General features: G+C 38.2%; 1 protein-coding gene across 3 annotated transcripts in view; it reads right to left on the bottom strand.

Annotated features, from left to right (window-relative positions):
* STPG2 (sperm tail PG-rich repeat containing 2) overlaps positions 1-27,086 on the bottom strand; it is a 667,306-nt gene that overhangs the window by 359,853 nt on the left and 280,367 nt on the right. The gene's annotated exons all lie outside the window — the stretch shown is intronic.

Raw genomic sequence — 27,086 nt, 5'->3', positions numbered from 1 at the left:
GTTTACTAATCATCAGAGAGATGCAAACCAAAACCATAATGAAATACCATTACACACCAGTTAGAATTCCTATTATTAAAAAGTAAAAAAAATAAAAATAAGAATAGATGCTGGTGATGCTGCAGAGAAATGGTATCTCTCATACATTGTTGGTAGGAATGTAAATTAGTTGAGCCACTATGGAAAGCAGTTTGGAGATTCCTCAAATCACTAAAATTAGCACCACCATTTGACACAGCAATACCATTACTGGGTATGTACCCAAAGGAAAATAAATTGTTCTACCAAAAAGATACTTGCACTAATATGTTCAATGCAGTGTTATTCACAATTAAAAACAAAACAAAACAAAACATGAAATTAACCTAGACGCCCATAAACAGTGAATTGGATAAGGAAATGTGGTACATAAACACCATAGAATACTACACAGCCATAAAAAAGAATGAAATCATGTCCTTCACAGCAACATGAATGCAGATGGAGGCCATTATTCTAAGTGAATTAATTCAGAAGCAGAAAATCAAATATCACATGTTCTTACGAGTAAGTGGAAGCAAACATTGGGTGTACATGGATATTAAGATGGGAACAATAGACACTGGGGACTACTAGAAGGAGGAGGGAGGGAAGGGGACAAGGACTGAAAAATAATCTCTTGGGAACCATGCTAACTACCTGCGTGACAGGATCATTCATACCCCAAACCTCAGCATCACATACCCGTGAAACAAATGTGCACAGGTACTCCCTGGAATCTAAAATGAAAGTTGAAAAGAAATAAATAATACATAAAAGAGGTCTCTTAAAAAGTCCATCTCCACTGACATCACAATCATGCCACCATCTACTGGGAAATTATGTCTCCTTTCACAGAAACTAGGTCTTGTAAGCATTCACCCCTAATGTAAACGAGCTTCATCAATGACAAAAATATGATTTCTGGTAGACTTTATCAATCAGTGGGTAGTTGTGGAGGAGGCGTATTATTTTGCTTTGTTTTGTTTTGTTTAATACAAAGAGAAATATCTTTTCACCTCCTTATGCTTTTCTTAAGACCTTCATATATTGCTAAACCTTTATCTTTAATCATAAGAAACCTTGTTTATTATAAAGAATTCTGTCTCAAAACATAACTGCATATGAACCAAGACAACTTCTGAGGCTTACTGTCATCTTTCTCCTATTCTCAAATAACAGGTGAGTTAATTCATGTTAAAGAAGCAAACATGGCAGTAGAATAAACTGTTCAATTTTTTTCATCAAATAATATTCCAGTTGCTTGATTTTCTGTTGTTACATATTCAATTATTATTAATTTGTTTCCAATGTTTTCTCTAATATAAATGATATTATACTTGGCTTTATTTTCTTCCATTGGTGGTAATATTAGGAATAATATTAAGTTAATATTAAGTATATGATATTAATAATGTAATTCAGATTTTTGCCAATCTTACTTTCATTTTCAAAACATCTTAATTCCTTTAAAACATTTATTTGCTCATTTAAAAAATATGTAAATTTGTGTATGCATTTTTAATATTTTCTTCTGCCTATTTTATATTTTTGCCTTGAAGGTGGAGAACAAAGAATATGCTTATTTTACTCCCTTTACCTAAAACAACCTATCTAAAAACAATCCTTAAATCCTTGTGGATATTCTAAACATTATGAATAGGCAATAGACTCCCCGTTGAACGGACTGCCTCAAAATGTTGATCATTTTGTGATATACAGCCTATTGTGGAAACAAAAATAAAATAAGTAAAATGAAGAACTTAAAGGATTGTTCAAACAGCAGATTATACACAGAAGAGAGAACTGCTGAACTGGAAGAGAAGTTCAATAAAATACCTAAATGAAGCATGGGGAAGCAAAAGGATAGAAAATGAAAAAGTTTTAAGAGGAAAGAGAAAAGGAAATGTTCATTTGGAATTCCAAAGCAGCCAGGAGTATGAGGCAAAAGAAGAGATAAACTGACTAAGAACTTTCTAAAACTGGGGGGGGAAAAAGAATACATCAAAACACAGACTCAAGAAGCATTATGTAAATCAAGCAGGATAAGGATACCAAAAAAAGATAGCAAGGTATATCATAATAAAAATTTTGAAAACCAAAGACAATGAGAAAATTTTAGAAGCATCATAAAAACAAATATATACTATCATCAAATAAGCAATATTTAAATAGACAATATTTAGATGTTTTTGGATTCCCGACAGAAACAATGGAAGCCAAAATATAAGTAAATATTTTACAGTGCTGAATAATTGCTGCCAACATATAATTCTAAAACCAAAAATGTGTTTTTGAATATTTTAGACACAATAAAAAGAACAAAGAGAATTATTCAACAGTAGACCCATACTAAAACTAAGACTAAAGGGTGTACTTCAGACAGAGGGCAAATGAACATAGGTAGAATCTTAGATGAAAAGAAAACAGAGCAATGAAATAATAAATAAATAAATGGGCAAATCTATATGACAATTGACTGCCAGTACAAAGCAATAATAATGTTCTTGGTTTTAAGCTATTAAGAAATCAGAATAAATGAAAATAATGGCAGAAAGTGAGAAAAAGGATAAATGAAATTTAACTGTCATAGTATTCCGACATTATTGAGGAAGAAGGTAAATGTAATTAGTTAATACCTGACTTTAGTAAGTGAAGAAGGTAATCACAAGCTATCCACTATGATTAAAATAAAACAGTATAATTTCCAAGCTAATATAAAAATATTTTAAAATAATTTTTCAAAATCCTAAATATACTCAAAACATAAAGGCTGTTGCCTTTATGCAGAAATAGAAGATAAGCAGGCAAGATGAAATAGAAAACACTTCAGCAGTAGAAGATTTAAACCCAAATATAATACTTAAATTATTAAATATAAATTTACTAAAAAGTTCTAATTGAAAGATAAAGACTTTTAAATTAGATATAAAAAGACAAAAACAAAAAATGAAAAACAGAAAAACCCACAGACACAACAAAGCCATAAGGATACAGAAAGATTGAAAGTAAAAGGATGAAAAAAATGTCAAAAAACACTAAACCAAAGAAAGCTTATATAGCTTCATGGATACCGAATACATAAGTAAATGCACATGCATAAACATACTCTCAAGGAAAAAAAGCTAAAACTAAAAAGTGATATTTCAAACTTCCTTTTCCAGGAAGTTAAAATAATTAATAACAGTCTCAAAATATATAAAGAAAAATGGACTGAATTATTAGGAAATAGCCAAGTGGGCAAAAATGTCTTAGTAGCAGGTTTCAAAATACTTCACTCAGTAACAGAAAAGACAAGACAATAAATGTTTTTAAATGTAGATTGGACAACATAACTGGAAAATAAGAAAGATATACAACTGATAATTTGTTTAAAACTTGATTGGAAGTAAAGCACTGCTCAACAAATGCAAAACAACTGAAATCATAACAAACAGCCTCTCAGACCATAGTGCAATCAAGTTAGAACTCACAACTCAGAAAACAGACCCAGAGCTCTTGAATGTTGACTGGGTAAACAATGAAATGAAGGCAGAATAAAGAAGTTCTTCAAAACCAATGAGAACAAAGACACAACGTGCCAGAACCTCTGGGACACATTTAAAGCAGTCTCTAGAGAAAAGTATATAGCAATAAGTGCCAATATGAGGAGAATGGAGAGATCCAAAATTGACGCCCTATCGTCAAAATTGAAAGAGCTAGAGGAGCAAGATCAAAAACCCGGCAGAGACCCAACAAGAAAAGAAAACTTCAGGCCAATATCCATGATGAACATAGATGCAAAAATCTTCAATAAAATATTGGCAAGCCGATTGCAACGGCAAATCAAAAAACTTATTCATCATGATCAAGTAGGATTCATCCCAGGGATGCAAGGCTGGTTCAACATACGCAAGTCTATCAACGTAATTCACCACATAAACAGAACGAAAAACAAAATCCACATGATTATCTCAATTGACGCAGAGAAGGCATTTGACAAAATTCAACAGCCCTTTATGCTAAAAACCCTCAATAAACTCGGTATCGATGGAACGTATCTCAAAGTAATAAAAGCTATTTATGACAAACCAACAGCCAATATCTTACTGAATGGGCAAAAACTGGAAGCATTCCCTTTAAAATCTGGCACTAGACAAGGATGACCTCTCTCACCACTCCTATTCAATATAGTACTGGAAGTTCTAGCCAGAGCAATCAGGCAAGAAAAAGAAATAAAGGGTATTCAAATAGGAAAGGTGGAAGCCAAATTGTCTCTATTTGCAGACGACATGATAGTATACCTAGAAGACCCCATCGCCTCAGCCCAAAAACTCCTGAAACTGATAAGCAACTTCAGCAAAGTCTCAGAATATAAAATCAATGTGCAAAAATCACAAGCATTCGTCTACACCAATAACAGACTTAAAGAAAGCCAAATCAAGAGCGAACTGCCATTCGCAATTGCTACAAAAAGAATAAAATACCTTGGAATACAACTCACAAGGAACGTAAGAGACCTCTTCAAGGAGAACTACAAACCACTGCTCAAATAGAAATTCCATTTGACCCAGCAATCCCATTACTGGGTATATATCCAAAAGACTATAAATCGTTCTACTATAAGGACACATGTACACGAATGTTCATTGCAGCACTGTTTACAATAGCAAAGACCTGGAATCAATCCAAATGCCCATTGATAATAGACTGGATTGGAAAAATGTGGCACATATACACCATGGAATATTATGCAGCAATCAGAAATGAGGCGTTTGTGTCGTTTGTAGAAACATGGATGAATCTGGAGAACATCATCCTCAGCAAACTGACACAAGAACAGAAAATGAAACACCGCATATTCTCACTCATAGGCGGGTGATGAAAAATGAGAACACATGGACACAGAAAGGGGAGTACTAAACACTGGGGTCTATTGTGGGGAAAAGGGGAGCGCCAGTGGGAGGGGGAGGTGGGGAAGGATAGCCTGGGGAGAAATGCCAAATGTGGGTGAAGGGGAGAAGAAAAGCAAAGCACACTGCCATGTGTGTACCTATGCAACTGTCTTGCATGCTCTGCTCATGTACCCCAGAACCTAAAATCCAATAACAAAAAAAAAAAAACTTGTTGAATGACATATGGAGGAAGGAAATAAACACAAAAAAATAAATAATGAAAATAGATAGAAATATGTCAAGTCCTATAAACTCAGAAAGTAGAAATTGAAGAGATATTGAAAAAAGGAAGGAATAAAGGAATGGATAATGGTAACAGAGAGCAGCACATGTTAACTAAAACTGAGTAAACTAGTTGTAACAGGCAGAATTCTAAAGGAAGACCCCCAAGATTCCCATGACTGGTTTTTGCATCACCACCCACTACTTTGAAATGATTTTCGTAGATATCTTAATGATGTCTACTACCAGTCCATTGACTTTAAAATATGCAGGTTAGCTAGATGAATTGGACCCAATTAGGTGAAACCTTTGAAAGCAGAGAATTTTCCTTTGACAAAGAAGTCATAATTTGAAGTATAAGAAGGATTTGATGTGCCTTGGCCAGCTTGAGGATAAGGTAGCCATGTCTCAATGAATGTAAAAAGCATTAATGAAGGCCCACTAGCGGACAATCAGAAAGAAAACATGGACTTCAGTCCTAAGGAACTTAATTCAGCCAACAATCTAGTTGAACTTGGAAGCAGGCTTTTTCCTAGAACCTCCAGATAAGAACCCAGTCTAATCAACACCTTGATTTCAACCTTTTGAGAGACAAAGCCAGAAACCTTACCGAGCTGCCCAGATCTCTGATCTATCCCAACTGTGAGCTAATAAATGGGTATTGGTTTAGGCCACTGTATTTGTGGCAATTTGTTACACAGTGATAAAATTGCACTAGTATTAAAAACAATAAAAAACAAATACTCTAGTAATATATGATGCTATAATATTTTGACCCACAGATGTAATGAATAATAATATATCTTAAGATGACTATTTGTACATATAGCACAATTAAAGATCAAACAAAACTAATTTTCAAAACTCAAAAACAGAAATAACATATGAATTAAAGATCATAGTTGGTGAACTGAAACAAATGTTCTAGCTGCTTCCCCTATGTAAGGACTATACCCTAATACATAAAGAATGTGTAATCCTAGCACTTTGGGAAGCCAAGGCGGGTGGATCATGAGGTCAAGATATCGAGACCATCCTGGTCAACATGGAGAAACCCCGTCTCTACTAAAGATACAAAAAATTAGCTGGGCATGGTGGCACGTGCCTGTAATCCTAGCTACTCAGTAGGCTGAGGCAGAAGAATTACCTGAACCCAGGAGGTGGAGGTTGCGGTGAGCCAAGATCACGCCATTGCACTCCAGCCTGGGTAACAAGAGTGAAACTCCGTCTCAAAAAAAAAAAAAATACATAAAAAATGAAAGCAATGCTCACATTTTAAAAATTGGGAAAGAATTATCTGAATATGCACTTATCACTCATCAAATATTTGCTAAAGCCTTCCATGAGCCAGGCTCTGGGATAAAAAATGAACAGACATAGAGATCTTGCCTTCAAGGAGTTCACAGTGCCTGGCACAGCACAGGTTACTCAATAAACCTATGATAAATTAATAAATTCTAAATAAAATATAATTGGAAAGCAAACATGCATCTCATAATGACATTACACTATGATAAAGGCCATAATATGAATATAATGATATTTCCACATTTATATAAAATATTTCAGAAATCTATTCTTTACAGAAGTTATCACAGGATAAGCAAGCAATTTTATTGCTTGAAAAAACTATGCACTTAAAACCATTATAAAATATTACAAATCACCAACAAATTTTACAAACATCATTAAATGCTGGCATGAAACACATTTTTTCTAAGAATTTTTCATCAAGAATTATAATGACAAGTATCAGTTTATATATGCTTTTGTTCTCTTCTAAAAGTACAGGTCTTTATAGAGACAAACAAATGTAAATATAAGTTAGTAAAATGGAAAATCAATCAAAGATTGGAGAAATACAATACCAACATATGTGACAGTGTTAAGTAAACACAATGTGAAAAGATAAAAATAAATACCAATATATCTTTTCAACCATAAGACAGTGACAGTTATTAAGAATGCAAGTTTGAATCAAATTATCTACTCTATATTTTCTTACTTTCTTATATATTACCAGATCTTATTTAAAATGGGCTAATACTCAAAAAATTGCTGATGAGTTGTTAGATTCTGAGTCATAATTTTCAAGTCTTTATCGCTACTTGAATATTTTGTACTAGTGTTCAGACAGATTTAGGACTATTCTCTAAGCATTTCCTTCAAACTTAACAGAAATGTTTTTGAAAAGTAAGTCACATTTATAACCTATTCCACATTAATACTTCTAAAATTGGATATCATAAAGTAATTTTACTTGAGCATATCTAACAGGTTTTTCATACATATTTTGTATAATGAATTAAAATAAATAATTTGAACATGTTGAGTTATATGTGTTTTCCATCTCACTAAAACATTAATTGATTTGATTTTGAAAGTTAAACAAGACCTTTAAAAGGAAAACTATAGAACAAAATATGTCTAGTCATATTAGTTCCTCCTCCCTATCTGAACATCTGAAAGTTGTAATGCCCAGTAGCTTAGTTCTAGGTCCCCCTTTCCTCCTAATAAATATTTTGCCCACAGAATATCACCTACAATCTCATGGATATAATGGCATCTGTATTTAATGATTCCCTACTTTTTATTTTCAAGCCACACATTTTCCCTGAGCTTTGTATTTATATATCCAAGTATCTACTTAAAATTCAAATAGAATTCCACATGTAACAGATCCAAAACAGAATATCTTTCCCTTTTTACATCTCATCTTAAAATATCCTCCATGGCATTTTATTCTCTTGGTGGCAATTGTGAATAAAAGTTCCCTCATGATTTGGCTATTTGTCTGTTATTGGTGTATAGGAATGCTTTTGATTTCTGCACACTCATTTTGTATCCTGAGGCTTTGCAGACATTGCTTATCATCTTAAGGAGATTTTGGGGCTGAGGCAATGGGGTCTTCTAAATATACAATTATGTCACCTGCAAATAGAGACACTTTCACTTTCTCTGTTCCTAAATGAACACCTTTATTTCTTTTTCCTGCCTGATTGTGCTGGCCAGAACTGCCAATATTATGTGGTGAGAGAGGGCACCCTTGTGAGGGACAACAAACCGTTACTCAAGGAAATAAAAGAGAACAAAAACATTAAAAATCATTCCATGCTCATGGTTAGGAAGAATCAATACCAAGAAAATGGCCATACTTCCCAAAGTAATTTATAGATTCAATGCAATCCCCATCAAGCTACCACTGACCTTCTTCACAGAACTAAAAAAAGACCACCTTAAACTTCATGTGGAACCAAAAACGATCCTGCAGAGCCAAGAAAATCCTAAGCAAAAACACAAAGCCAGAGGCATCACAATACTTGACTTCAAACTATACTACAAGGATACAGTAATCAAAACAGAATGATACTGGAACCAAAACAGAGATACAGACCAATGAAACAGAACAGAGGCCTCAGAAGTAACACCACACATCTACAACCATCTGATTTCTGACAAACCTGAAAAAAAAAAAGCAATGGAGAAAGGATTCCCTATTTAATAAGTGGTGTTAGGAAAACTGGCTAGCCATGTCCAAAAAGCTGAACCTGGACCCTTTTTTTACATCTTATACAAAAATTAACTCCAGATGTACTAAAGATCTAGACACAGACCTAACACCATAAAAACCATAGAAGAAAACCTAGGCAATACCATTCAGGACATAGGCATAATCATGGACTTCATGATTAAAACACCAAAAGCAATAGCAACAAAAGCCAAAATAGATAAATGGGCTCTAAATAAACCTAAGAGGAAGGGGGACTCAAGATGGCGCTGTGAGAACAACCCAGGATTGGAGCCCGCGTTGAATCCGCAAACGGTGAGTCAGTGCTGCATTTCCAGACTGATCTTTGTTGCCCACAGAACGGGGAAACTCCCTAGTATAAAAAGACACGGGACGCCAGGCAGTAGGTCTGCCTGGCGAAGCCGGCAGCCGGGGCGGTGGCGGCCGGCCATACCCAGCAATACCCACAGGGCACGCTTGTCCGGGTGCCTTGTTGAACCGGCAGCCTGAGATTTGAGAGGGCTGGACTTGAGACTGAACGAGACTTGCACAGTAGCCCAGCCCAGGGGATTGCAGGGACAGATCGTTTGGGATACCCAGTGGGATGAACAAAACCGCGATTTCAAACCATCCCGGGCAGACGATCCGAGACGCTCTGTGGGGGAGGGGCGTCCACCACTACAGAGGCAACCTGCCCCAACTGATATACACGCCCACTGCTGACGCAGCCAGCCGGTGCCGAGGCAACCCGCCCCAACTGAGATACACGCCAACTGCTGACGCAGCCAGCCGTTGCCGAGGCAACCCGTCCCTACTGAGATACACGCCCACTGCTGACGCAGCCTGCCGTTGCTGAGGCAACACGCTACAACGAAGAGACTCCGCCACAGGGTGTGGCGGACACAACAGCAGAGCTGGCAGGAACAGCGCGAATCACACAACAGCAGGGCGGAGCCTCGGCAGCCAAACAGTGGCTAGTCTGCCTTCGAGCTGGGCAGGACACCTGATCGGACATCCAAATATAAAGCCCAAACCCCTCAACACAGAGCATTTGAGAAAAAAAAAAGGGTTGTTTAATGAGCTGTGTTGCAGCCAAATCAAACATAGCAGCCTAACAGCCCTGAATGAACAACAGAGTGCACAGCTCAGCAATTAAACCCCTATAAAGTACAAACTGTCTCCTCAAGCAGCTCCCTGACCCCTCTATATCCAAAAGACTGTCATTAGGCAGGCATCATCCTGGGAAAAAGAGAGCAAAAAAAGAAACTGGTAGCATCCCTCGCTGTGCCACGGCTACTAGAGGTGCACCCCAGACAAGCAGGGTCTGGAGCGGACCTCAACAGTCGTACAGCAAAGGGGCTAGACTGGTAGAAGAAAAACCAAGCAACAGAAATACTTCATCATCAACATTCTGGGTGTTCACTCAGAGACCCAAACGAAAAGTCAGCAACTACGCAGACGACCAGCGGACAAATCCACAAAGATGGGAAGAAACCAGCGCAAAAAGGAGGAAAACACCCGAAACCAGAACACCTCGACTCCTAGAAAGGACCAAAAATCCTCACCAGCAAGGGAGCAAAGCTGGACGGAGAATGACGGTGACGAAATGACGGAATTAGACTTCAGAAGATGGATAATGAGAAACTTTTGTGAGCTAAAAGATCATGTATTAAATCAATGCAAAGAAACTAAGAACATTAAAAAAAGATTTGAAAAAAGATTCGAGGAAATGATAACAAGAATGGATACCTTAGAGAGGAATATGAATGAATTAAAGGAGCTGAAAAACACAATACGAGAACTTCGCAAAGCAAACACAAGTTTCAATAGCCGAATTGACCAAGTAGAAGAAAGAATATCTGAAGTCGAAGACCAACTCAATGAAATGAAACGAGAAACCAAGATCAGAGAAAAAAGTGCAAAAAGGAATGAACAAAGTCTCCAAGAAATGTGGGACTATGTGAAAAGACCTAACCTACGTTTGATAGGTGTACCAGAAGGGGATGAAGAGAATGAATCCAAGCTGGAAAATACTCTTCAGGACATCATCCAGGAAAATTTCCCCCACCTAGCAAGACAAGCCAACACTCAATTGCAGGAAATACAGAGAACACCACAAAGATTTTCCACAAGAAGAGCAACCCCAAGGCACATAATCGTCAGATTCAACAGGGTTGAAATAAAGGAGAGAATACTAAGGGCAGCCAGAGAGAAAGGTCGGGTCACCCACAAAGGGAAGCCCATCAGACTCACAGCAGATCTCTCGGCAGAAACACTACAAGCCAGAAGAGAGTGGGGGCCAATATTCAACATTCTTAAAGAAAAGAACTTTCAACCCAGAATTTCATATCCAGCCAAACTGAGCTTCAGAAGTGAAGGAAGAATAAAATCCTTTGCGAACAAGCAAGTACTCAGAGATTTTGTCACCACCAGGCCTGCTTTACAAGAGCTCCTAAAAGAGGCACTACACATAGAAAGGATGAACCAGTACCAGCCATTCCAAAATCACACTGAATGCTAAAGAGCTTCAACATAATGAAGAATCTACAACAACTAACAGGCAAAACAGCCACTTAGCATCAAAATGGCAGTATCAAATTCACACATAACAATATTAACCCTAAATGTAAATGGACTAAATGCACCAATCAAAAGACACAGACTGGCAAATTGGATAAAAAGCCAAAACCCATCAGTGTGCTGTATCCAGGAAACCCATCTCACATGCAAGGATACACAAAGGCTCAAAATAAAGGGATGGAGGAAGATTTACCAAGCTAATGGAAAGCAAAAAAAAGCAGGAGTTGCAATTCTCATCTCTGATAAAATAGACTTTAAAGTAACAAAGATCAAAAGAGACAAAGAAGGCCATTACATAATGGTAAAAGGATCGATACAACAAGAAGAGCTAACGATCCTAAACATATATGGACCCAACACAGGAGCACCCAGATACATAAGGCAAGTTCTTAATGACTTACAAAAGGACTTAGACTCCCACACAATAATAGTGGGAGACTTCAACACTCCACTGTCAATACTAGACAGATCAACCAGACAGAAAATCAACAAGGATACCCAGGGCTTGAACTCAGACCTGGAGCAAGCAAACCTGGTGGACATTTACAGAACTCTCCACCCCAAATCCACAGAATACACATTCTTCTAAGCACCACATCACACCTACTCTAAAATTGATCACATAATTGGAAGTAAAGCACTGCTCAACAAATGCAAAACAACAGAAATCATAACAAACAGCCTCTCAGACCATAGTGCAATCAAGTTAGAACTCAGAATTCAGAAACCGACCCAGAAACGCATAGCTTCATGGAAACTGAACAACTGGCTCTTGAATGTTGACTGGGTAAACAACGAAATGAAAGCAGAAATAATGAAGTTCTTCGAAACCAATGAGAACGAAGACACAACGTGCCAGAACCTCTGGGACACATTTAAAGCAGTCTCTAGAGGAAAGTATATAGCAATAAGTGCCCATATGAGGAGAATGGAGAGATCCAAAATTGACACCCTATCTTCAAAATTGAAAGAGCTAGAGGAGCAAGATCAAAAAAACTCAAAACCCAGCAGAAGACAAGAAATTACTAAGATCAGAGCTGAGCTGAAGGAGATTGAGACACGAAAAACCCTTCAAAAAATCAATAAATCCAATAGCTGGTTTTTTGAAAAGATCAACAAAATAGACAGACCACTAGCCAGATTGATGAAAAATAAAAGAGAGAACAACCAAATAGATGCAATAAAAAATGATAAAGGGGAAATCACCACAGATTCCACAGAAATTCAAACCATCATCAGAGAATATTACAAACAACTCTATGCACATAAACTAGTAAACCTGGAAGAAATGGATAAATTCCTGGACTCCTGTGTCCTCCCAAGCCTAAACCAGGAGGAAGCTGAAACTATGAATAGACCAATAACAAGGTCTGAAGTTGAGGCAGCAATTAACAGCCTACCACACAAAAAAAGCCCAGGTCCAGATGGGTTCACAGCCGAATTCTACCAGACACACAAGGAGGAGCTGGTACCATTCATTCTAAAACTATTTCAAACAATCCAAAAAGAGGGAATCCTTCCCAAATCATTTTATGAGACCAACATCATCCTGATACCAAAACCCGGCAGAGACCCAACGAGAAAAGAAAACTTCAGGCCAATATCCATGATGAACATAGATGCAAAAATCTTCAATAAAATATTGGCAAGCCGATTGCAACAGCAAATCAAAAAACTTATTCATCATGATCAAGTAGGATTCATCCCGGGGATGCAAGGCTGGTTCAACATACGCAAGTCTATCAACGTAATTCACCACATAAACAGAACCAAAAACAAAAACCACATGATTATCTCAATTGATGCAGAGAAGGCATTTGACAAAATTCAACAGCCCTTTATGCTAAAAACCCTCAATAAACTCGGTATCGATGGAACGTATCTCAAAGTAATAAAAGCTATTTATGACAAACCAACAGCCAATATCTTACTGAATGGGCAAAAACTGGAAGCATTCCCTTTGAAATCTGGTACTAGACAAGGATGCCCTCTCTCACCACTCCTATTCAATATAGTACTGGAAGTTCTAGCCAGAGCAATCAGGCAAGAAAAAGAAATAAAGGGTATTCAAATAGGAAAGGTGGAAGCCAAATTGTCTCTATTTGCAGACGACATGATAGTATACCTAGAAGACCCCATCGCCTCAGCCCAAAAACTCCTGAAACTGATAAACAACTTCAGCAAAGTCTCAGGATATAAAATCAATGTGCAAATATCACAAGCATTCGTCTACACCAATAACAGACTTAAAGAAAGCCAAATCAAGAGCGAACTGCCATTCGCAATTGCTACAAAAAGAATAAAATACCTTGGAATACAACTCACAAGGGACGTAAGGGACCTCTTCAAGGAGAACTACAAACCACTGCTCAACGAAATCAGAGAGGACACAAACAGATGGAGAAACATTCCATGTTCATGGTTAGGAAGAATTAATATCGTGAAAATGGCTATACTGCCCAAAGTAATTTACAGAATCAACGCTATCCCCATCAAGCTACCATTGACTTTCTTCACAGAACTGGAAAAAACCACCATGAACTTCATATGGAACCAAAAGAGAGCCCGCATAGCCAAGTCAATTCTAAGCAAAAAGAACACAGCGGGGGGCATCACACTACCGGATTTCAAACTATACTACAAGGCTACAGTAATCAAAACAGCATGGTACTGGTACCAAAACAGAGATATAGACCAATGGAACAAAACAGAGGCACCGGAGGCAACACAACATACATACAACTATACAATCTTTGATAAACCTGACAAAAACAAGCAATGGGGCAAGGATTCCATGTTTAACAAATGGTGTTGGGAAAACTGGCTAGCCATGTGCAGAAAGCAGAAACTGGACCCCTTCCTGACACCTTACACTAAAATTAACTCCAGATGGATTAAAGACTTAAACATAAGACCTGGCACCATAAAAACCCTAGAAGGAAATCTAGGCAAAACTATCCAGGACATAGGAGTAGGCAAGGACTTCATGAACAAAACACCAAGAGCATTGGCAACAAAAGCCAAAATAGACAAATGGAACCTAATGAAACTCCACAGCTTCTGCACGGCAAAAGAAACAGTCACTAGAGTGGATCGGCAACCAACAGAATGGGAAAAAATTTTCGCAGTCTACCCATCTGACAAAGGGCTGATATCCAGAATTTACAAACAACTCAAGCAGATTTACAGGAAAAAAACAAACAAGCCCATTCAAAAGTGGGCAAAGGATATGAACAGATACTTTACGAAAGAAGACATATATGAGGCCAACAATCATATGAAAAAATGCTCATCGTCACTGGTCATCAGAGAGATGCAAATCAAAACCACATTGAGATACCATCTCACGCCAGTTAGAATGGCGATCATTAAAAAATCTGGAGACAACAGATGCTGGAGAGGATGTGGAGAAAAAGGAACACTTTTACACTGTTGGTGGGAGTGTAAATTAGTTCAACCATTGTGGAAGACAGTGTGGCGATTCCTCAAGGCCTTAGAAATAGAAATCCCATTTGACCCAGCAATCCCATTACTGGGTATATATCCAAAAGACTATAAATCGTTCTACTATAAGGACACATGTACACGAATGTTCATTGCAGCACTGTTTACAATAGCAAAGACCTGGAATCAACCCAAATGCCCATTGATAATAGACTGGCTTGGAAAAATGTGGCACATATACACCATGGAATATTATGCAGCAATCAGAAATGATGAGTTCGTGTCGTTTGTAGGGACATGGATGAATCTGGAAAACATCATCCTCAGCAAACTGACACAAGAGCAGAAAATGAAACACCGCATATTCTCACTCATAGGTGGATGATGAAAAATGAGAACACATGGACATAGAAAGGGGAGTACTAAACACTGGGGTCTATTGGGGGGAAAAGGGGAGGGCCAGTGGGAGGGGGAGGTGGGGAGGGATAGCCTGGGGAGAAATGCCAAATGTGGGTGAAGGGGAGAAGAAAAGCAAAGCACACTGCCATGTGTGTACCTACGCAACTGTCTTGCATGCTCTGCTCATGTACCCCAAAACCTATAATCCAATAAAAAATTAAAAAAAAAAAAAAAAAACCTAAGAGTTTCTACAAAGCAAAACAAACAATCATTAGAGTGAACTGGTAAAAAAAACAGAATGGGAAAAATTTTTTGCAACCTACCCATCTGACCAAGGGCTAATATCCAGAATCTACAAAGAACTTAAACAAATTTACAAAAAAAAAAAAAACCCCATCTAAAAGTGGGTCAAGGACATGAACAGACATTTTTCAAAAGGAGACATTTATGCAGCCAACAAACATATGAAAAAGTGCTCTTCATTACTGGTCATTAGAGAAATGCAAATCAAAACCGCAATGAGATACCATCTTAATGCCAGTTAGGATGATGATCATTAAAAAATCTGGAGACAACAGATGCTGAAGAGAATGTGGAGAAATAGGAACACTTTTACATTGTTGGTGGGAGTGTAAATTAGCTCAACCATTGTGGAAGACAGTGTGGTGATTCCTCAAGGATCTAGAAATAGAAATACCATTTTACCCAGCAATCCCATTACTAGGTATATACTGAAAGAATTATAAATCGTTCTATTATAAAGACAAATGCACACATATGTTCACTGCTCAGTCACTGTTTACAATAGCAAAGATTGGAACCAACCCAAATGCCCATCAATGATAGACTGGTTAAAGCTGGCAGAAGACAATAACTAAGATCAGAGCAGAAATGAAGGAGATAGAGACAAAAACCACTTTGAAAAATCAATAAATCTAGGAGCTGGTATTTTGAAGACATCAACAAACTAGACAGACCACTAGCCAGATTAATAAAAAGAAAAGACAAAATAATCAAATAGATGCAACGAAAAACGATAAAAGGGATATCACCACCTATTCCACAGAAATACAAATTATCATCAGAGATTACTACAAACAACTCTATGCACATAAACCAATAAACATGGAAGAAATTGATAAATTCCTGGACACTTGCACCCTCCCAAGTCTTAACCAGGAAGAAGGTGAAACCCTGAATAGACCAATAAAAAGGGCTGAAGTTGAGGCAGAAATTAATAGCCTACAAACCAAAAAAAAGTCCAGGTCCAGATGAGTTCACAGCCTAATTCTACCAGACGTATGAAGAGGAGCTGGTACCACTCCTTCTGAAACTATTCCAAACAATCCAAAAAGAGGGAGTCCTTCCCAAATCATTTTATGAAGCCAATATCCTGATACCAAAACCTGGCAGAGACTCAACAAGAAAAGAAAACTTCAGGCCAATATCCATGATGAACATAGATGCAAAACTCTTCAATAAAATACTGGCAAACTTACTGCAACAGCACATCATAAAGCTTATCCAACAGAATCAAGTAGGGTTCATCCTGGGGATGCAAGGCTGGTTCAACATATGCAAGTTCATAAATGTAATCCATCATGTAAACAGAACCAAAGACAAAAACCACATGATTATCTCAATAGATGCAGAGAAGGCCTTCAACAAATTTCAACAGCCCATTATGCTAAAAACTCTCAATAAACTAGGTATCAATGGAATGTATCTCAAAATCATAAAAGCTATTTACGACAAACCCACAGCCATTATCATACTGAATGGGCAAAAACTGGAAGCATTCCCTTTGAAATCTGGCACTAGACAAGGATCCCCTCTCTCACCACTCTGATTCAACATAGTCTTGGAAGTTCCAGCCAGAGCAATCAGGTAAGAAAAAAAAAATAAAGGGTATTCAATAGGAATCTGGAGAACATCATTCTCAGCAAACTGACACAAGAACAGAAAATGAAATACCACATATTCTCACTCATAGGCAGGTGATGAAAAATGAGAACACATGGACACAGGCAGGGGAGTACTAAACACTGGGGTCTATTGGGGGAAAAGGGGAGGGCCAGCAGGGGGTGGGGGAGCTGGGGAGGGATAGCCTGGGGAGAAATGCCAAATGTGGGTAGAGGAGAGAAAGGAAGCAAAACACACTGCCATGTGTGTACCTATGCAACTGTCTTGCATGTTCTGCACATGTACCCCAAAACCTAAAATGCAATAAAAAATTTTTTTTAAAAAAGGAGGAAGTAAAATTGTCTCTATTTGTAGATGACATGATTGTATAATTAGAAGACATCATCATCTCAGCCCAAAATCTCCTGAAACTGATAAGCAACTTCAGCAAAGTCTCGAGATACAAAATCAATGTGCAGAAATCAAAAGCATTCCTATACACCAATAGCAGACATAAAGAGAGCCAAATAAGAATGAACTGCCATTCACAGTTGCTACAAAGAGAATAAAATACCTAGGAATAAAACTAACAAAGGATGTAAAGGACCTCTTCAAGGAGAACTACAAACCACTGCTCAAGGAAATAGAGTACAAACAGATGGAAAAACATTCCATGCTCATAGGAAGAATCAATATTGTAAAAATGGCCATACTGCCCAAAATAATTTATAAATTCAATGTTATCCCCATCAAGCTACCTATGACCCTCTTCACAGAACTGGAAAAAAACACCTTAAACTTCATGTGGAACCAAAAGAGGGCCCTCATAACCAAGACAATCCTGAGCAAAAGGAAAAAAACTGGAGGCATCATGCTACCTGACTTCAAACTTCACTACAAGGCCACAAATTAAAAGAGTATGATACTGGTACCAAAACAGAAATAGAGACCAATGAAACAGAACAGAGACCTCAGAGGCAATGCCACACATCTACAACCAACTGATCTTTGGCAAACCTGACAAAGACAAGCAATGGGAAAAGGATTCCCTGTTTATTAAATGGTGTAAGGAAAACTGGCTAGCCATGTGCAGAAAGCAGAAACTGGACCCCTTCCTGACACCTTACACTAAAATTAACTCCAGATGAATTAAAGAATTTTCAAATACCTGTTTAAAGATCATTTATGGATATGTCTGTGAGAGTATTTCTGAAGAAATTAATATTTAAATTGGCAGACGTAGTAGAGCAGATTGCTCTCCTCAATCTGGTTGGGCATCACCCTTTCAGAGCCTAAACAGAACAAAGAAGTGGAGAAAGGGAGAATTCTTTCTTTCTTTCTTCTCTTTCTCTTCTCTCTCTCTCCCTCCCTCTCCCTATTTCTATCTTCTTTTCTTCCTTTCTTTGTCTCTCCTTTCTTTCCTTTCTTTCTTTCATTCTTTTTCTTTTCTCTCTATCATATATATATACACACACATAAATATAAATATATATTTATATACACAAACATATACATATGTATTATATGTATAAATAATTCCTACTGGTTCTATTTTTCTAAAGAATTCTAACAAATATAGGTTGTACCTAACAAAGAACAGAAGTTAAAAGAAAAGGCCCACATGCAAAACTGCCTATATTTGAATCCCAGCTACATTCCACCTTGGAAATATGTGACTTTAGCAAGTTATGTGACTTCTCAATGATTCAGTTATCTTTTCTGTAAAACACGGTAATTATACCGTTGTTATGAATACTAAATTATTGTGTATATATATGTAATATATACATATAATAAACATAAATTTATTTTAAAGTTCCTGCTGGCACTATGAAGTATCAGATAAAATACTGTTTTTACAAATAATGGTTGCTTTTCAAAATCTAATACTGTAAACTACATTAGTAATAAAAATGGCATTGGAATTATGTCATATAGGTCGAGATAAAATTGTAAGAATCAGCAAAAACATTTCTTTTTTTTTTTAATTGCATTTTAGGTTTGGGGGTACATGTGAAGAACATGCAAGACTGTTGCATAGGTACACACGTGGCAGTGTGATTTGCTGCCTTCCTCCCCTTCACCTATATCTATTTCTCCCCATACTATCTCAACCCAACTCCCCACCCACTGCTGTCCCTCCCCTATTCCCCCCAACCGACCCCTGTGTGTAATGCTCCCCTCCCTGTGTCCATGTGTTCTCATTGTTCAACACTGCCTATGAGTGAGAACATGTGGTATTTCATTTTCTGTTCTTCTGTCAGTTTGCTGAGAATGATAGTTTCCAGGTTCATCCATGTCCCTACAAAGGACATGAACTCATCATTTTTGATTGCTGCATAATATTCCATGATGTATATGTGCCACATTTTCCCTGTCCAGTCTATCATCGATGGGCATTTGGGTTGGTTCCAGGTCTTTGCTATTGTAAACAGTGCTGCAGTGAACATTCGTGTGCACGTGTCCTTATAGTAGAACAATTTATAGTCCTTTGGATATATATACCCAGAAATGGGATTGCTGGGTCAAATGGAATTTCTATTTCTAGGTCCTTGAGGAATCGCCACACTGTCTTCCACAATGGATGAACTAATTTACACTCCCACCAGAAGTTGAAAAGTGCTCCTATTTCTCCACATCCTCTCCAGCATCTGTTGTCTCCAGATTTTTTAATGATTGCCATTCTAACTGGCGTGATATGGTATCTCAATGTAGTTTTGATCTGCATTTCTCTGATGACCAGTTATGATGAGCATTTTTTCATATGTTTGTTGTCCTCATGTATCTCTTCTTTTGTAACGTGTCTGTTCATATCCTTTGCTCATTTCTGAATGGGCTTGTTTGTTTGTTTTTTCTTGTAAATCAGTTTGAGCTCCTTGTAAATTCTGGATATCAGCCCTTTGTCAGATGGGTAAAATGCAAAAATTTTTTCCCATTCTGTTTCTTAACGTTAGAATGCTTGCATAGACATGGTGCCTTTTCCCCTTGAATTGTTCTCTATAAATCCAAATTTCCCTTATAAATAGAATAAATTATTTCATTATAGTCTATTACAATTTATAGTGTTGTATTTTATACTGGCTGCTTCCCCATTATCTAGAAAATTAATTCGAATTTAGACATGGTGAATGGCTTTAAGCTCCTGAAGTTCAGCTTCCTACTCACGGCAGAAAATCTATCTTAGAGCATTCCTGAAAATTAAATTATATAGCTTATGCTTGGATTATTTTAGTGATAAGAAGCCTCCTGGAGGGGGACTCAAGAAGGCGCAGCGAGAAAAACCCAGGATTGAAGCTCTCAGTGAATGCGCGAAGAGGGTGAGTGAGGGTCGCATTTCCAGATGGATCTTTGTTGCCCACAGAATGGGGAAATTCCCAGGTTTAAAAGAGATGTGGGATGCCAGGCAGAGGTTTTGGCTGGTGCAGCTGGCGGCCGGTGCAGTAGCGCAGCGGCACTATACAACACTCCGCACAAAGCGCACTGTCCGGGTGCCCTGTTGAACCAGCAATCTGAGACTTGAGAGGGCTGAACTTGAGACTGAAAGAGACTTGACCAGTGAGCCAGGCCAGGAGATTCCAGGGAAACAGCGTTTGGGGTAGTGCAGTGGGACAACAAAACAGCGATTCCAAACGCTCTGGGTAGAGAGGTTCCCTTAGGGCACAGCTGAACCCAGGATGGTGCAGCTCTGTGGGAGAGGGGTGTCGGCCATTACCGAGGCAATCCACCCCTACTGAGGTACACGCCCATTGCAGACGCAGCCTGCCATTGCCAAGGCAACGTGATACAACAGAGAGACTCCACCATAGGGAGTAGCACGTGGCAGCAGGGCAGAGACCGCGGCAGCAGGGCAGAGCCTGCAGCAGCAGGGCAGAGCCTTCATCAACAGGGCGAACCTCACACCAGCAGGGCGGAACGTCGGCAGGCAAATAGTGACTAGACTGCCTCCTAGCTGGGCAGGACAGCACAATGGACACTCACAAAGAAAGCCCCAACCCCCCCAGACAGAGCATCTTAGAAAAAAAGGGTTTTTTTATGAGTTCAGCTGCAGCAGAATTAAACGTAGCAGCCTAACAGCCCTGAATGAACAACAGAGCTCACAGCTCAGCCCTTGAACTCCTATAAAGTACAGACTGTCTCCTCAAGCAGCTCCCTGACCCCTCTATATCCAAAAGACTGACAGTTGGCAGGCATCATTGTGGGACAAAGATAGCAGAAAAAGAACCTGGTAGCATCCCTCACTGTTCCGCAGTGCTATAGGTGCACCCCAGACAAGCAGGGCCTGGAGTGGACTTCAGCAGTCATACAGTGGAGGGGCTAGACTGGTAGAAGGAAAACCAAGTAACAGAAATACTTCATCATCAACAATCTGGGCATCCGCTCAGAGACCCAATCTAAAAGTCAGCAACTACACAAACGACAGGTGAATAAATCCACAAAGATGGGAAGAAACCAGCACAAAAAGGAGGAAAACATCCAAAACCAGAACACCTCGCCTCCTACAAAGAAACAAAACTCCTCACCAGCAAGGGAACAAAGTTGGATGGAGAGTGACTGTGACGAAATGATGGAATTAGACTTCAGAAGGTGAATAATGAGAAACTTTTGTGAGCTAAAAGAACATGTTTTAAATCAATGCAAAGAAACTAAGAACCTTGAAAAAAGATTTGAGGAAATGATAACAAGAATGGATAACTTAGAGAGGAATATGAATGAATTAAAGGAGCTGAAAAACACAATACGAGAACTTCGCAAAGCATGCACAAGATTCAACAGCCAAATTGGCCAAGCAGAAAAAAGAATACCAGAAGTCGAAGATAACTCAATGAAATAAAATGAGAAACCAAGATCAGAGAAAAACGTGCAAAAAGGAATGAATAAAGTCTCCAAGAAATGTGGGACTATGTGAAGAGACCTAACCTACGTTTGATAGGTGTACCAGAATGTGACGAAGAGAATGAATCCCAGATGGAAAATACTCTTCAGGACATTATCCAGAAAAATGTCCCCCACCTAGAGAGACAGGCCTACACTCAAATGCAGGAAATACAGAGAACACCACAAAGATATTCCACAAGAAGAGCAACCCAAAGGCACATAATCATCAGATTCAACAAGGTTGAAATAAAGGAGAAAATACTAAGGGCAGCCAGAGAGAAAGATCGGGTCACCCACAAAGGGAAGCTCATCAGACGCACAGAAGATCTCTCGGCAGAAACACTACAAGCCAGAAGAGAGTGGGGGCCAATATTCAACATCCTTAAAGAAAAGAACTTTCAAACCAGAATTTCATATCCAGCCAAACTGAGCTTCAGAAGTGAAGGAAAAATAAAATCCGTTGCGAACAAGCAAGTACTCAGAGATTTTGTCACCACCAGGCCTGCTTTACAAGAGCTCCTGAAAGAGGCACTACACATAGAAAGGAACAACCAGTACCAGCCATTCCAAAATCACACTAAATGCTAAAGAGCATCAACATAATGAAGAATCTACAACAACTAATGGGCAAAACAGCCAGCTAGCATCAAAATGGCAGTATCAAATTCACACATAACAATATTAACCCTAAAGATAAATGGACTAAATGCACCAGTCAAAAGACACAGACTGGCAAACTGGATAAAAAACCAAAACCCATCAGTGTGCTGTATCCAGGAAACCCATCTCACAGGCAAGGATACACAAAGGCTCAAAATAAAGGGATGGAGGAAGATTTACCAAGCAAATGGAGAGCAAAAAAAAAGCATGAGTTGCAATTCTCATCTCTGATAAAATAGACTTTAAAGCAACAAAGATCAAAAAAGACAAAGAAGGCCATTACATAATGGTAAAAGGATCAATATAACAAGAAGAGCTAACGATCCTAAACATATATGGACCCAATACAGGAGCACCCAGATATATACGGCATGTTCTTAATGACTTACAAAGAGACTTAGACTCCCACACAATAATAGTGGGAGACTTCAACACTCCACTGTCAGTAATAGACAGATCAACCAGACAGAAAATCAACAAGGATATCCAGGGCTTGAACTCAGACCTGAAACAAGCAAACCTGATAGACATTTATAGAACTCTCCACCCCAGATCCACAGAATATACATTCTTCTAAGCACCACATCACACCTACTCTAAAATTGACCACATAATTGGAAGTAAAGCACTCCTCAGCAAATGCAAAACAACTGAAATCATAACAAACAGTCTCTCAGACCATAGTGCAATCAAGTTAGAATTCAGAATTCAGAAACCAACTCAGAACCGCACAGCTTCATGGAAACTGAACAACTGGCTCTTGAATGTTGACTGGATAAACAATGAAATGAAGACAGAAATAAAGAAGTTCTTCAAAACCAATGAGAACGAAGACACAACATGCCAGAATCTCTGGGACACATTTAAAGCAGTCTCTAGAGGAAAATATATGGCAATAGTGCCCATATGAGGAGAATGGAGAGATCCAAAATTGACACCCTATCATCAAAATTGAAAGAGCTAGAGGACAAGATAAAAAAAAACTCAAAACCTAGCAGAAGACAAGAAATAACTAAGATCAGAGCTGAACTAAAGAAGATAGAAACACGAAAAACCCTTCAAAAAATCAATAAATCGAAGAGCTGGGTTTTTGGAAAGATCAACAACATAGACAGACCACTAGCCAGACTGATAAAAAAAAAGAGAGAACAACCAAATAGATGCAATAAGAAATAATAAAGGTGAAATCATCACAGATTCCACAGAAATTCTAACCATTATCAGAGAATATTACAAACAACTCTATGCACATAAACTAGTAAACCTGGAAGAAATGGATAAATTCCTGGACTCCTGTGTCTTCCCAAGCCTAAACCAGGAGGAAGCTGAAACTATGAATAGACCAATAACAAGGTCAGAAGTCGAGGTAGCAATTAAGAGCCTACCACAGAAAAAAGCCCAGGTCCAGATGGGTTCACAGCCGAATTCTACCAGACACACAAAAAGGAGCTGGTACCATTCCTTCTGAAACTATTCCAAATAATCCAAAAACAGGGAATCCTTTCCAAATCATTTTATGAGACCAATATCATCCTAATACCAAAACCTGGCAGAGACCCAACAAGAAAAGAAAACTTCAGGCCAATATCCATGACGAACATAGATGCAAAAATCTTCAATAAAATATTGGCAAGCCGATTGCAACAGCAAATCAAAAAACTTATCCATCATAATCAAGTAGGATTCATCCTGGGGATGCAAGGCTGGTTCAACATATGCAAGTCTATAAACGTAATTCACCACATAAACAGAAACAAAAACAAAAACCACATGATTATCTCAATTGACGCAGAGACGGCATTTGACAAAATTCAACAGCCCTTTATGCTAAAAAGCCTCAATAAACTCGGTAACCGATGGAACGTATCTCAAAGTAATAAAAGCTATTTATGACAAACCAACAGCCAATATCATACTGAATGGGCAAAAACTGGAAGCATTCCCTTTGAAATCCGGCACTAGACAAGGATGCCCTCTTTCACCACTCCTATTCAATATAGTACTTGATGTTCTAGCCAGAGCAATCAGGCAAGAAAAAGAAATAAAGGGCATTCAAGTAGGAAAGGTGGAAGCCAAATTGTCTCTATTTGCAGACGACATGATAGTATACCTAGAAGACCCCATCGCCTCAGCCCAAAAACTCCTGAAACTGATAAGCAACTTCAGCAAAGTCTCAGGATATAAAATCAATATGAAAAAATCACAAGCCTTCCTCTACACCAATAACAGACTTAAAGAAAGCCAAATCAAGAACGAACTGCCATTCACAATTGCTACAAAAAGAATAAAATACCTAGGAATACAACTCACAAGGAACGTAAGGAACCTCTTCAAGGAAAACTACAAACCACTGCTCAACGAAATAAGAGAGGACACAAACAGATGGAGAAACATTCCATGTTCATGGTTAGGAAGAATTAATATCATGAAAATGGCTATACTGCCCAAAGTAATTGACAGAATCAAAGCTATCTCCATCAAGCTACCACTGACTTTCTTCACAAAACTGGAAAAAACCACCATGAACTTCATATGGAACCAAAAGAGAGCTCGCATAGCCAAGTCAATTCTAAGCAAAAAGAACACAGCGGGGGGCATCACACTACCGGATTTCAAACTATACTACAAGGCTACAGTAATCAAAACAGCATGGTACTGGTACCAAAACAGAGATATAGACCAATGGAACAAAACTGAGGCATCGGAGGAAACACAACATATCTACAACCATACAATCTTTGATAAACCTGACAAAAACAAGCAATGGGGAAAGGATTCCCTGTTTAACAAATGGTGTTGGGAAAACTGGCTAGCCATGTGCAGAAAGCAGAAACTGGACCCCTTCCTGACACCTTACACTAAAATTAGCTCCAGATGGATTAAAGACTTAAACATAAGACCTGACACCATAAAAACCCTAGAAGGAAATCTAGGCAAAACCATCCAGGACATAGGAGTAGGCAAGGACTTCATGAACAAAACACCAAAAGCATTGGCAACAAAAGCCAAAATAGACAAATGGGACCTAATCAAACTCCACAGCATGGCAAAAGAAACAGTCACTAGAGTGCATCAGCAACCAACAGAATGGGAAAAAATTTTTGCACTTTACCCATCTGACAAAGGGCTGATATCCAGAATTTACAAAGAACTCAAACAGATTTACAGGAAAAAAACAAACATGCCCATTCAAAATTGGACAAAGGATATGAACAGACACTTTATGAAAGAAGACATATATGAGGCCAACAATCATATGAAAAAATGCTCATCATCACTGATCATCAGAGAGATGCAAATCAAAACCACATTGAGATACCATCTCATGCCAGTTAGAATGGCGATCATTAAAAAATCTGGAGACAACAGATGCTGGAGAGGACGCGGAGAAAGGAACACTTTTACACTGTTGGTGGGAGTGTAAATTAGTTCAACCATTGTGGAAGACAGTGTGGCGATTCCTCAAGGCCTTAGAAATAGAAATTCCATTTGATCCAGCAATCCCATTACTGGGTATATATCCAAAGGACTATAAATCGTTCTACTATAAGGACACATGCACACGAATGTTCATTGCAGCACTGTTTACAATAGCAAAGACCTGGAATCAACCCAAATGCCCATTGATGATAGACTGGATTGCGAAAATTTGGCACATATACACCATGGAATATTATGCAGCAATCAGAAATGATGAGTTTGTGTCATTTGTAGGGACATGGATGAATCTGGAGAACATCATTCTCAGCAAACTGACACAAGAACAGAAAATGAAATACCGCATATTCTCACTCATAGGCGGGTGATGAAAAATGAGAACACATGGACACAGGGAGGGGAGTACTAAACACTGGGGTCTATTGGGGGGAAAAGGGGAGGGCCAGTGGAGGGGGGAGCTGGGGAGGGATAGCCTGGGGAGAAATGCCAAATGTGGGTGAAGGGGAGAAAGGAAGCAAAACACACTGCCATGTGTGTACCTATGCAACTGTCTTACATGTTCTGCACATGTACCCCAAAATCTAAAATGCAATAAAAAATTTAAAAAAAAAGAAGCCTCCTAACTCTAGAGGCAACTCTTCCATTGAAAGGCAAATTTGAAATTTGAAATTTTCCATACTTTCTTAGGATTTTCTTTTCCTAATTTTCACACGTTTTTGTTGGGACTTGACTAGCTTCATTCAGATTTGAAGATCAGTACAAAAGCTCCTTTTATATGCATTAGATCTACTCAGAATTATATATACACACACATACACACAAACATAAAAATAATTATATATATCTACTTTGAAATATATATGCACATATGTATAATTTTAGATCTATATATACAAATATATATAATACCACTCAGTCATACCATATTTGTAATTTGAACAAGCTTCACATATATACACATACATGTAATTATATATATATTATACACATATATAATGCTTATATATATAATACATATGTAAAACAGTTATTTTGTCTTTGAAGTTATCATAACACTATGTTACCACAATAGGCAAAATATAGTTTTAAAAACATATAGCTATTAT

The sequence above is a fragment of the Callithrix jacchus genome, chromosome 3, assembly GCF_049354715.1.
Source record: "Callithrix jacchus isolate 240 chromosome 3, calJac240_pri, whole genome shotgun sequence".
In the NCBI taxonomy this organism is placed as follows: domain Eukaryota; kingdom Metazoa; phylum Chordata; class Mammalia; order Primates; family Cebidae; genus Callithrix; species Callithrix jacchus.
This window is presented reverse-complemented; position numbering and strand designations above follow the sequence as displayed.